This window comes from Quercus suber, unplaced genomic scaffold, assembly GCF_002906115.3.
Source record: "Quercus suber isolate HL8 unplaced genomic scaffold, Cork oak 2.0 scaffold_132, whole genome shotgun sequence".
NCBI classification, from domain to species: domain Eukaryota; kingdom Viridiplantae; phylum Streptophyta; class Magnoliopsida; order Fagales; family Fagaceae; genus Quercus; species Quercus suber.
Window position 1 is genome coordinate 13,794 of NW_027069595.1, and position 14,051 is coordinate 27,844.

Genomic DNA, 14,051 nt, shown 5'->3' on the forward strand with positions numbered 1-14,051 from the left:
ATGGGCTTATTGGCCCAAGCCTTTGCTCTATGGACTAAATCTCAGAAAATCTCCTATAAAAAATCGTAGCAATATTATTTTGAGTCAGTTCATAATCCAAATCAAACAGAACTACGCTCCACAAAGCTCAACAATAGCACCTAAAATACTGTACCTAAGTTTTGTCCTTATTAAATTTTGTAAATTCAATCTACTCAAATTTCAATAAATGCACACAATTATGAACATTCAATGTACACAATCATGTACATTCAATTCAAAGCACACAAAATTTTGTAAGAATGTACATTGTGGGGACTCAATTTGGATTGACCCTGGGGGACGGGTTTTCAGCCCAATGAGCCCGAACAATAAATTTATAGAGAGTGGGGTGAAAGGTTTAGGTGCTGGCCGTCGATCACCAAGTAGGAGTTTTCTTGCAACGAAGAAAAGTGCTAAGAGTTTTTCTTTCAAGAGGGGAGATGCTTCTCGGCCTGTGGCCGAGGAGGCCTTATCGTTCTCCTCACTCCTTTTTACCTTACTAACTTTTCTTTTATAGTTTTCATCTTCCTATCCCCTCCCTCCATCTGTTGTTCATCTATTTGCCTTCTTATCTGGCCATCCGTCCCATCAGAGGCCTTATCGGTACTCAAGTGGTTCACTCTGATCAACGTTATCCTGCCAAGGGGTTACCTCCCCATTAATGCGGCCAGGGGGAGTTAGTTGANTTTCATATAATTTTTCTTCGCAAGTACTTTTTAACAATTTTTTTTTTTTTTTTTACTTTTCTTAATTGTATCTTTATTTATTTACTCAATGAAAATTCCTATAATCCTACTAACATATGGAAATGTTAAAAGATAAAAATTTTTAAACTAAATCATTATTTTTAAAAAAAAAATTTAATCGTTTGCGCTATTTCATTATGTTTGCTTATGCAAAAATCTATATAAGTTATGCTTACCTTTATCTAAAAATAAGGTTATCAACAATTTTTAATTTTCATATCTATCTTCAAGTATATTTACAACTTGAGATTAGATCATAGGGAATAATTTGATGAGATTATATATTAGATTTTAACTTGAAACTGTACTATCTCTTAATTGTAAAATCAGTTGGAAAAAAATATATAAATATTTGCGGCTAAACAATACTTTAAGGATGCCTACACTAAAAGCTACAAGTTCTCTTTTCCTTTCCAAGGTTATTTAACTCTATCATTTCTTTTTCTTTTTCTTTTTTTCTATCTCATTATACACATATATTTGATAGGATTTTTTTTTTTATTTTTAATTTCATAATACACATATATTTGGTAGGGTGAAATTCAGTGCCTCCTCTCTCGCTTTCAAAGAAAAAAAAATCAATTCTCATGTAAATCACTCTACTTTTATTTTTTAATGTTTAGTAATTTATATTTTTTAATGTTTAATAATTTAGGTTTTTCTTAATTCTTAACTATTAAATTGAGGTTACCACTTAAATAAGCTTTCAAATTTTTTTTATCGTTTTTAATTATTAAATTCAAGCTTTTTTTTTACATTTAAATATGCAACAATGATCACTTGAGCTTTAAAGCTTAATATATTATTTTGCAGACTCCCTTTATATTTTTTTTAGCCATCTCTTTTTATATTAGTTACATACTTAATTTTGGACTTATATATGATTTATTTTAAAAGAAAATTAATCTTACACATGTGCATTCATTATATAACTTAAAATAAAAGATTACTTCTCTTTACTTTATTTTAATTATCTACTTTATTATATAATTTTAATTAAATTAAAAACTATTTTCTTATTTTCTTTAATTTACACATGATTCTTGATTAAGTTGTACATCGAACGGGCATAATACTAGTATGTATATATATATATATATTGATTGAATGATTGATTGATAGACAGGTATCTAATGGGATTTGTGTTATTCTTCATGTAACCCTTACACCAATTTAGCCAGTTACAAAGGTTATAGATAGATATAGATTTTTTTTTTTATTGGGTTAGGGAAAAGATAGATATCGGTATTGATTTATAAAGAAACACAATTGTGTGCATTAAATTTAAATGGAAATTGTTTCTAAAAAAAATTAATGGGAATCGAGCGGTTAAGAGAGAGAGAGGTGAACTAGTTCAATGGTTTTTGTTGAAGCTATTAAATAACCCACATCCTTTCAATTTCAAAAAATATGTTAAAATTCCATTTTTTAAGAGGTGATGTGATCACCACGCACTCTTGGTACGGTGGTCACTTCACAAGCATAAATGCTTCTGGGGTGTAAAGGACAAGGGCCAGGATTCAAGTTTCTAGAAGGGAGCTTCACACATATATACACTTAGATTAAGCTAGAGTAGAAATTCTATCTTGTATAAAATAAAATAAAAGGTGATGTGGAAGGTCAAATGCAAAAGTTGCTCTAATAGAATGTCATATGACATAACCTCATGCCCTCACACACACACACACACACACGCGCATATATATATTGATTGATATTGATATTGATTGATGTGATACTTCACTACTTATAACTAACCACACTATTTACACATGACTATTCTAAATAAAGGTGCTCTCAAGATAATGCATTTGTTTAAAAAAAAAAAAGTTTAAGTTTTCCTAACCATTGCCATTTCCATTATTCTTTATAGCCAAGTAGATATGATTTGACAAACAGGTCTAAATGCTATAAAGTGGCAAAGTAAATTCAAGAATTGACTAACATGCTTATATGATTTTTTTTTTAATAGGCAAAAATTGGTTCAAAGAAAGAGTGTGAAGTTGCTGTACAGCAGCTTAGGGGGCAAAACACTGATATCTCTCAAGAAGTTGCTGAGACTAGAGTAACTTTTGGACTTTAGATATCAATGAGAAAATAACTCTTTGTTTTCATTTTAATTAGCAAAATTACATCCTTCAACACAGTCTTGAATTTTTCCCAAAAATCTTGCTTAAAAACAAGTCTTGACATGTTTTTGAATCATTTTACAAGAGTACACGAAAACCCTTCAACGGCTTTTTGAAGCTAGTATTCTTGACTTATTCCAATGGAAATATGCTCATTCACTCATTGTGAACTGTTCTATTATAATCTTGGTTGCATGTTTCATTCTTTAGAAAGATTTGATCTTTTTGTTGCTAACATAAAAGTACATTAGGTTGGACTTGGCCTGGTGGTACTACAACAATTTGGAGAAGTCAATGGAATTACATTTTATGCAAGTGCTATATTCATATCAACTAGTAAAAAAAAAGGATTTTCTTTTTTCTTTTTATTATTTTTCCTTTTATTTAATGCTACCTATAGTTAACAAGTAATGGAAGTTGAATAGAGGAATACTTTGTCAATGACAGGGTTTTCAGGTAATATTGGGACCATAGCAATGGTCCTTGTTCAGGTTCTTGGCTCTCTTTGTGTAATTCAACATTTGCTTTTGCTTCATTCTTTTTAAGTGATGAAGATGATTTTTTACAGATTCCATTGACGGCATTGGGGTAATTTTGATAGATAAATCTGGACAACAACCACTTCTATTGGTAAGAAGGCTGAGACATCTCTACTGTGTGATGGAGTTGAATGAAAATAAGTTTGAATCCCACTATCTTCACAGGTTTCTGCAGTAGGAACATGCTTAGGTTGCTTGCTTATGGGATTGTCATTCTTCTTGCAAGTCTTTTCTTGAGAAAAATCTATTTCTCTTGAAATCTAGTTTCATCCGTTTATTGGATATTTCTTAAAAGAATAAAGCTTCAATTGCACAGGATCTTCAATCATGGATTGAGACCACGCCAATTTTAGTACTTGCTGGTGTACTAGTATTGGAATTATCACAAGGACAGTTTTTTGTTCTTATAATATAGAGAAAATTACACTTTACTACCCTAAACTATATACTATATTACACTTTGCACCCTAAATTATGACATTTATTATACTTTGCACCCTGATGTTAATTTTAGGGTTAAATTAAACAGAAATTAATAGGACATGACTTGTACATGATTTATGCTAAGACAATACACTTTTAAAGACCAAAACACCCTTTTTCACAAACAATTAAAACAAGAGTTTTTTTTTTTTCTTCACATTTTTACATTTTAAACAACATTACACACATTTCCACACACTTTTTCACCTACACGTATTTCAATAAACTACAAATAACATTAATCAAACTCCTCTACCAAACACCCCCTTCATCTCTCTCGCATGTGTACAGGTTCAGATTTCTCACTTTCCCCAAATCAAAACCCTTAGTTTGTAACTCTAAATCCCCAAATTAAAAATATTTTTGGCTCCACCGTGACACCACTGCTCCACCACCTCAATGAAAGCCCCAAATTGCAACTTCTTAAATCACTGATCACTCTCTTACTCTCTCGCTTTTCACAAAAGAAACCATAAATTCCAAATTGAAACCCCAACTCAATCTTTGTGTCTTTTAAGCAAGAAAAAGTTTTTTATCAGGTCTCACTTAGTTGAAACCCCAACTCCGTTGAAACAAATTTGATTTGACATAAGTAATAAACCTACAACAGCAAAAGATGTTGAAGAAAACAGGACAGTAGATGCCAAGTAAGAAAAGCCTTGTAAATGCCATTGTAGAAATTCAAACGGGAAACTTGAGCAGAATCTTAAATTACTTGTTTTGACAAAGTAAGAGCTACGAATCTCAAGAATTCTATTCTTGAAGTACGAATTTAGTCCTCAAATGTTTGCCCATACTAGTTTGGACATGATAATGGTTGGGATTTTTTGATGGATGTATTATTGTCAAAAGATGGGTTTGTTTTGCAACGTTATTGAATTGTTAAATTATGACTTTTTTTAATATAAAAAATTTATATAGAAGAAACGATGATTGTTTGTGGAATTTTGTACAGAGTAGTATTTTTTGTTTGAATTGTTGTATTGAATGTTGTGTCATCAATTGGCCTCTAAATTCTTGGGCTGGAGGTGCGAGAACTGCTGAAAATTCTTGGGCTGGAGGCGCAAGAACTTCAACTGTTGCTGCAAGTTCTTTGTTGTAAGAACTTCAACTGCTGCAACAGGATATGGTGGCAGTGACTAATAACAGTCAATGTGTGGTGGTGCTTGGAAGAAGCCATTCAAAGGGTGCAGTCCAAAAAGAGGAAAAAACCTTGGGGAAGAGAGAGTTGTGTGCCTGTACGCACTAGGAAGAGAGAAAAAAAAAAAACTTTTGTTTTTAATTGTTTGTGAAAATGGTGTTTTAGTCTTTAAACATTGTGTCACCTAAGCAAAAATTATGTGCAAGTTATGTGCTATTATTTTCTGTCTAATTTAACCGTAAAACTAATGATAGAGTGCAAAGTGTATTAATGATTATAGTTTAGGGTGCAAAGCATGCATTTGAATAGTTTATGGTGCAAAGTGTAATTTAGTGTATAGTTTAGGATGGTAAAATGTAATTTTCTCTATAATATAACCAAAGGAAAAACAGTCCATGAAAAGTTTTAATTTTGCTTTTTTCTCCAACTTTTGACATTTTAAACATGGTCTTCGAATACTGAGTGTGGTAGTCCTATTAAGTTTAAAGATAATTAAACTGAAGCCATTTACTACCATCACCTTTGGTTGTATTTAACCAGTTAGTAGCAATCTGGAAATACTTCTTGCTACTTTGGAAGCATGAGTATTTGCAGAAGGTCTTGCATAAAATTGTGCATTTTTATGATTTGATTTTAGTTATCTATTACAGTTCTCAATCTATATTAATGGTGCAATTGGCTTGAGGGTCACAATTCCAACCTCATACCCCAGTTGATGTTAATTGTTGGTTTAAGCCAAATTCTTGGTGTTTAAAGATTGGTTAAGTTGAATTTATCTGTTTGGTTCTGCAATTAGGTGTACATAGGATCTTTCTCACTAGGCATGGGAGGAATTCCTTGGGTTATAATGTCAGAGGTAGATTTACCTTATCAGATTTGAAACTTCATCTTTTATTTTTAAATAATTTCCATGAAGGTCTATGGTTGACTGAATGGAGTGAATTCTGTCTCATATATGTCCCACAAACATGAAGGGCTCAACAGGTAGCCTTGTGACATTGGTTAACTGGTTAGATTCTTGGATTATATCATATGCTTCTAACTTTCTAATGGAGTGGAGCTTAGCAAGTAGTGCCAAACCAGTCTTGTCTCTTCATAGAGTTGTTATATTAGGTACAAACTGCAATATGATCACTTTAGTTTTAAATTTATGTCTACTATTTATCAAGAACATTCCTCATGTTCTAAAGCATATGTGGCTTAACTGTTCTGTTCATAGCAAAGTTGGTATTTGAGACCAAGGGGCAACCACTAGAAGAAATTCAAGCATCATTGAATCCATTTTCAACAAAAAGATGTATCTCCTATCCCCGTACAATGGTAAGAATCTGTGTTTGAATAAGCAAATTAACTTTCAAAACAATCTGTTTGAATAAGCAAATTAACTTTCAAAATGTTGACACCATAAAATTGTGGCACTGAGTGTTAGAGACTAATTGGTGACTGTTTGTCACATGAAGCAAGGTTCTTAACCCCATCCAAGAATTATTTAGCATTTATTTTCTATAACTGTTATGGGATTTGTTAGGTTCTAAAAATTTAGGAATTTATGTATTTAGAACTCTAATGTGTGATATTGGCAAACTATGATCAAAACAAGTTGTTTAGTCTTGTTTAGGTTTGCTCAAAGTTGTGTCTTTTATGTAAAGTTGGAATCGAGTGGCTGCAAAAGTATTAATGACTTTCGGATTGGCTCAATCGATCGAAGCTTAGACTCAATCAATCGAATATCGGGCAGAATGTTTTTCTGCAGAATTCTGGTTTAGCCCAAACTCTACTTTAATGTCTTGGGGTTAAAATAAAACACTCCTATATATAAGGGAAACCCTAAAATGTTTTTGGGGGCTTTTAGAGAGATTAAAGTGTCGTGTGTGCCTCTTTTGATTTTTAGGGTTTTGTACCTAAAGGCTCTCTAAAGGTTGTTGCTCATATTGCGGTTTGTGTAAATCTCTTGTGAGATCTGTGAGGAGTTTTCCTTTACACAAGCTTAAGATATCAAGAAGGAGATTTGTTCAAAAACTTGATGATCATTCAGTTGCTGCCATGAGAACTTAAAGATACACAAGCAGGTGTGCTTGTATTTGCTGGAGAATCCAAGAAAGAAAGAGTCTGTGGTCTCGGAGCTTATACGTGGTCGTGTCAGTAAGTTTATACTAGTGGGTAGCAATAGAATGTTAGTGGTCTAAGTGCCCGTTTGTTTGGGCGTTTTGAGTCCAAAAGTTGGCTTTTCATAAAAGCCAGCTCCCACTATGTGTTTGGCAAGTATAAAACGCAACTTTTTGTTAAAAGTTGCGTTTTGAGTCTGTGAAGAAATGCGCGTTTGCAAAATGGAGCTCAGGAGGTCCATAATCAGAAAGTCCATGCGCGTTTCATCAATATTACCGTTGAGGCAGTGTTAAATTACCAAATTGCCCACCGTGCTGCTACAAAGGTCCTCTCTGTGCTGCTCTGCTACAGAACAAACACTACAAACACAATAATCTCTCTCTCAAACATCTCTAAACTCAAGCATAATCAGATTATTAGAATACAAACTCAAAAATACAATTTTAAAATTAATCAAATCATAACAATAAAAGCAAAAAAAAAAAAAAATTATCGCAGAGTGAGTTTTGGAATCAAGTAAAAAAAAAAAAAAAAAGAAAAGAGAGAGAGAGAGAGAGAGAGAGAGCGAGCTGGAGAAAGAAAGAGAGAATAGATCTCCTAGAATGTTCTGAATGAGGGAGAATGATTGAGAAAAGGAAAATAAAAGAAGGGGGTAAAGATATGGACACGTGTGTGGAGGTAAAAAAACAAGAAAAAAAAGAAAGAAAAAGAAATGAAGCTTATGGCTGAAAGTGAAACGAAGAAAGGATAAATAATATAAAAAATAAAAAATTTTAATTGAGAAATGCTACCGTAATATTTTCACAATATTTTCATAATAAATTTAAAGTAATAAATTGTTATTAATTAATATTAGTTAGTAAAAAAATAATTTCAGTGATGGGTTCAATTTAGAACTAGTAACAACTTTCCACATAAATTTTGTTGTGAAAATATTGCGAAAAAATATTGTGAATGTAACACTTCTCATAATAAATTTTACACAGTAAGTTATTATTGATTCTCATTTGGACCTACTAATGACATTATTATTTTTTTTATCTACCATTAACAACTTGTCATATAAACTTTATTGTGAAATTTTTGTAAAAATGTTGTGTCCATACCTTACATGAAGAGAGATAATTAAAACAAAGAATTATTTTATATATATATATATCTTGTCCTTTTTGGTAATTTATAACTCAAAACTCCACTTTTATAAATGCTAGCCAAACACTCAGCTTTTTCAAAAAGCACTTTTTAACAGTTTTTACCAAACACTCAACTTTTTGAAAACTACTTTTTCATTATGCACTTTTTAAAAACTCAACTTTTTCAAAAAGTCTAACTTCAAAAAGCTGAACCAAACTCACCCTAAGTCGCTATTGTTAAGGAATTCCAAAAGAAACTAGAAGACCCTTGGGAAATGCCCCCAAAGAAAAAGAAAAAAAACTCTAATTTGTGTTAAGAACAAACTAAAATCACTAAAAATTGAAAAAAGAATTACAAAATCAAATTCTATGTACTCTTGGAAATAATGACCTAAACTGATGGAACCTTATTCCAAAATGGGATGGGTGTGGACATAAGACTGAGATGTATAGCGTATTATAAAAGTTTATAGATTGCTCTGGTGGGGTAGGTGTGATCATGGTTGATACAGTCAGAAAGTACAATGTTGAGCTAAATGTGAATGAATGATTGTTGTGATGGTTAAAATGGGGTAGGTGTAGACACAGGTTGATACAGTCTGCTTCATCGGATAGTTAGGGGAGGGGAGCATGGAAAAAATTGTATGAAACACGTAATTTTCATATAATAGATTACAAAATAAAAAAAGAAAAAGAAATATAGAGCGTATTATAAAAGTTTATAGTTAAAATAGGGTAAGAAAAATTGATATTTTGTTAAAAAATGGAATGTAAATGCTTGACTTGTTCCTTAGGTATTTAAGACACAAAGAAGAAAGAGGGGACCATGATTCATGAAGGGGTCCACGGTTGAGGTGGACCAGAATTGATTCTCCACCGTATCTCCCACCAACCAAAACACCTTTTGTTACCAACCAATAGATCTTTATGTTATGCTAGCTTACTTACATACCAAAAAGGTCCCACATACCATGATCATGTTGAAATTGAACCGTTGATCCTATGGAAAGAAATTGGTGGGAAAATGTGGCTGACTTGATCATGAATTAATAATATATTTTGAAATTTTCTTTTTCTTTTCTTTGTTTCCCTTTGCGTCTCAAAATGATAATAGTACATTTACAATATTGGCTGCGATATAAAATTCACGAGAAGTTGACAATGATGGCCCCATTGCTTTCAAGAAAAGCAATTAATTGAATACAAGAAGCTTTAAGCTCTCTTTAACAATGACATAGTTTGTGTGGAAATTTTGATGATATAGAAAAAGTAGTAATAAGGAAATGGGGTAACAACTTACATGGGAATTTGAAAAGTATGTATCTGCTTCAGCTTCACCAACCATGAAAAGAAGATGGGGAAATAGTCATAAACTATCGCAAATCATGGGAAAATTTTGGTCAGTCAACATTATGACATATATGCTTTGATCATCACAGGTTCACCAAAAGGATAAAGTTTATTATGTAAATTAACAACTTCGGTTTGTTATTCATGGTCTGGTTGTTAGAATAGGATCTCTTTATTTTCATTGAAAATGGAGAATGTGTTTAATGTTTAAGATTTCATATTATAAATTCGATAGTGTATATATCTCGTTTAAAATTTTAAATAACATGACATTGAAAATATCTTTAAATTTATGATATTTAATTTAAAATATGAAATTGATTCCTTTGAAATGAATACCTAATAGACTAATAGTGGCTCATTTATTAAGGAATGTGCTACGTTAAGCTAGTGAAGATTTTCTTTTAAGTAAGTTTTATATTATAACAAATTTCACAATTTGTTGAGGCGTCCAATTGTGATTAGTGTTATATCACTTTCGTATATAACTATCTTTAGCATTCATTTTATTGTAAACTAATCATAACATATCACTTCAACAATTGTAAAATGTATTGTCACTTCAACAATCTTCAAACTTCAAAAAGTACTTTCACGAAGTGGCTAGAGGGGATCAAAAACACGATAACAATATCATTGGTCCAATCAATGTTGTAAAAACTAGATCAGACCAGCTGGTCTGACCAGTTGAACCAAGAACCAGAGGCCAGTCCGATTTGGAAAAATTGCCTAAAACTAAGTAAAAATTGGGAATTGGAGGCAAATCTGGTTTTGCCTCAGGTCCAATTTTTAAAACCATGGGTCCAATTGGTAAAACGGTTTAATTTAAATTGGCACTAAGAAGGTATTAGATTTTGTGAAAAAAAAAATTATTATTATAATTTTAATATATGGTTAAATTATTGATGACATGATTTTAATCTATTTTTTAAAAAGAACATTTCAAATTGAATAGATTAACAATTCCATGACAAAATTACCTTAAAAAATCTAGAGTATCTTAGTTCATATTAACACCAAAGAGGGAGTAGGGACAAAAAGAAGGCTGATGCTATAATCAATCAAGATATATAGTTGATGTATGCAGTCATATTTATGCATTATGCTTAACATTCCACATGGTACGTACTGGAAACTATTCATGCAATTCTTGTTCGTTTGTTATTTTTGGGTCTGGCATTTGGGGGGGGGGGTGTGCAACTCTGTGACCATTATTGATTTTCATCTAAGCCACACACTAGCGGATCAATTTACCATATGCCATTAGTAGACACTTGACAATTTTGAAATATTTGAGAAAAGTATTGTAACTCTAAACTTATTGAATAATATCCATCGCTAAGGTTTGAATTACACCCTCTAGGGATGGAAGGACCACATTATGGTGTTCACAGAATCTTTTTAAACATGGGTCATGCTAACGAGTGTCCTTAAGGCACTGGTTAATTATCCAATTAAGGAAAGTTTTTATGGAAAAATTTAAAAAAAAAAAAAAAAAGTAATTAATGTCCTGACAGTTTTTTTTCATTTTCCATAAAAGTAATGTCAAAACTTTCCTAAATGGATTGTTAATAAGTGCTCTAAGGGCATTCGTTAGCATTTCTCTTTTATTTTATAGGAATTAAATGTGCAAGTTTTGCATCATAAATAGCACCATAATTGTATTAAAAAAAAAAAAAACCATAAATGAAAGTTTCGAGAAAATTAATAAAGCCTATTTTTCATGGCCATAAATGATAAATTAAAGTTTTTTTTTTTAAATAATAATAATAATAATTGGAAAGGATGTAAAGGCATCCACATCAATTCTTCTAAAAGCATGTAAAACACAGTTTTTACACATTTTGGCTCAAAAATGCTCTACGTCAGTCCTTCTAAAATTGTGTAAAAATGTGTATATCTGTACACGAGCTACAATAACCGTGTAAATATACACGATTAGCTCGTGTAAAGATTATTTTACTAATTTCCTTCACTCCTTTTTTTTCTCTCTCTTCTCCGAACTCAACAAACTCAGTAAACTAACTTCTCATCTTCTTCTTTTTCCTCAGATGCACACAATCACATCCAGACACAAACACATCACATAGACAAATCAACACAAAATACACTTGCTAAAAAAAAAAAAAAAAAAACAACAACAACAACAACACAGAGATACACAAACCCAAACGAACAAACAACAAAGAGACAGATCGGTGCTTATCGGAACGATCGGTGCTTAACTAGAACGATCGTGGGTCTTGCTTGATCGGAGCTCATGGGTATGGGTCTTGCCTGATCGGAGCTAGGGAGATCAGTGCTTGTGCTTGTAACCGAGATGCTTGTGATCGAGATTGTGTGGATTTAGATCGAGAGGGAGAGTTGATTCATAAATGGGTATAGAGGCAGAGAGATGGGTATAGAGAAAGAGCAACAAATTAGACCGAAATTGCAAAAGAACAAGAAGAAAATGTAGAAGAAGAAAGAAGGAGATGGAAAAGAAAAAGAAAGAAGAAGAAAAAATGGAGAAGAAGAAAGACGAAGACGTTGAAGAAAAAACGGAGAAGAAGAAAAAAGGAGAAGGAAAAGACAAAAAGAAGAAAGTGAAAAAGAAAAAGAAAGTGATAGAGATCAGATATAGGGATCCGGATCCTCTCCATTTCCCTTTGAAATGGAGAGGCTCCAGTTAACGGTGGGGATTTCTTTTAAAATAATCCACGCTCAAAAACGTGTCTCGTCATTTAAAAGGTTAAAACACACTTTAACTCAGGTTCAACACTTAAACCAGAGGCACTCAAACGGAAAATGTTTCAGACTGAAAATAATTTAAGTTTGGGGATCTCTCAAATCGGAACCCACGCGATGGTGATGGTGCTTTGATCTGGTCACCGGCAAAACCCATAAGCTCAGTCATCGGTGTCAGCAACACCACCATGCAAGCGTCTTCTTGATTCCCACCAAGTTTGATGCCATCAACGGACTCTCACCCCACTCCCTCTTATCAAAACCCATGCAGTGGTGGTGATGGTGCTTCGATCAAGATCTCTCAATTGTCTTTACAGCGGCGGCATGGATCTCGGCATGGGATTTAGATTTCAAATTTGGGCAATGTTCTTCAGGGGATGATGACCCCAATCTCGTGGTGTTGTTGTTGTTGTTGTATTTTTTTTTTTTTTTGCTCAAAAACGTGTCTCGTCATTTAAAAGGTTAAAACACACTTTAACTCAGGTTCAACACTTAAACCAGAGGCACTCAAACGGAAAATGTTTCAGACTGAAAATAATTTAAGTTTGGGGATCTCTCAAATCGGAACCCACGCGATGGTGATGGTGCTTTGATCTGGTCACCGGCAAAACCCATAAGCTCAGTCATCGGTGTCAGCAACACCACCATGCAAGCGTCTTCTTGATTCCCACCAAGTTTGATGCCATCAACGGACTCTCACCCCACTCCCTCTTATCAGAACCCATGCAGTGGTGGTGATGGTGCTTCGATCAAGATCTCTCAATTGTCTTTGCAGCGGCGGCATGGATCTCGGCATGGGATTTAGATTTCAAATTTGGGCAGTGTTCTTCAGGGGATGAGGACCCCAATCTCGTGGTGTTGTTGTTGTTGTATTTTTTTTTTTTTTGGTTTCTATTCTGATGTTTACAGTGGGGTCTTTGGTGGTTTTGTATTGATTTTCTATGTTGTGTTTGGTTGGGATTTTTTCTGGTTTTTGGGGATTTTTGTTGGGTTTTGAAAGAGTGATTTTTATGTGCTTTTTCGTAGCATTTTCAGGGGACCTTCAGTGGGATCTAGTGGTGGACGTGGTTGTGGTGTGGCTGTGGGTATGGATGTGGGATGTGAGCAAAATCTAATCAGAGCCATGGTGGGTTTGGGTTTCGGTTTTGTGAAATTTTTTTTGGGCTTGAGTATTGTGAATTTTCTGGGTTTGTCACTTGTTCATTGTGATGAAGGTGTGTTTTCAGTTTTGGTTTGCTATGTGGGTGTGCTGTAAAGTTCAATGGTGTGGTGTAAAGTTTTTTTGTCCGGCTGAGTTAAACAAGCCTCTGGTTTAAGTGTCTAACCCCAGTTAAGTGTGTGTGTTAATATTTTAAATGAGGTGGTACGTTTTTTAGCGTGGATTATTTTAAAAGAGATCCCCACCGTTAACTAGAGCCTCTCCATTTCAAAGGAAATTGAGAGGATCCAGATCCCAGATATATTGTGTGTCAAAGTTGGTGGGGTCACGGTAGTTGTGAATAATGATAAAAAAATGTGAGAAAAATATTATTTAAATAAAAGAAGGGGATAGGATAGATATGGAGAGGATCCGAATCCCAAATATAGTGTGTGTCAAAGTTGGTGGGGCCACGGTAGTTGTGAATAATAATAAAAAAATGTGAGAAAAATATTATTTAAATAAAAGAAGGGGGTAG

General features: G+C 33.2%; 1 pseudogene; it reads left to right on the top strand.

Annotated features, from left to right (window-relative positions):
• Positions 1-1,143: 1,143 nt before the first annotated feature.
• On the top strand, positions 1,144-6,602 carry LOC136068754 (sugar transporter ERD6-like 5; annotated as a pseudogene).
• The last annotated feature ends 7,449 nt before the right edge of the window (positions 6,603-14,051 follow it).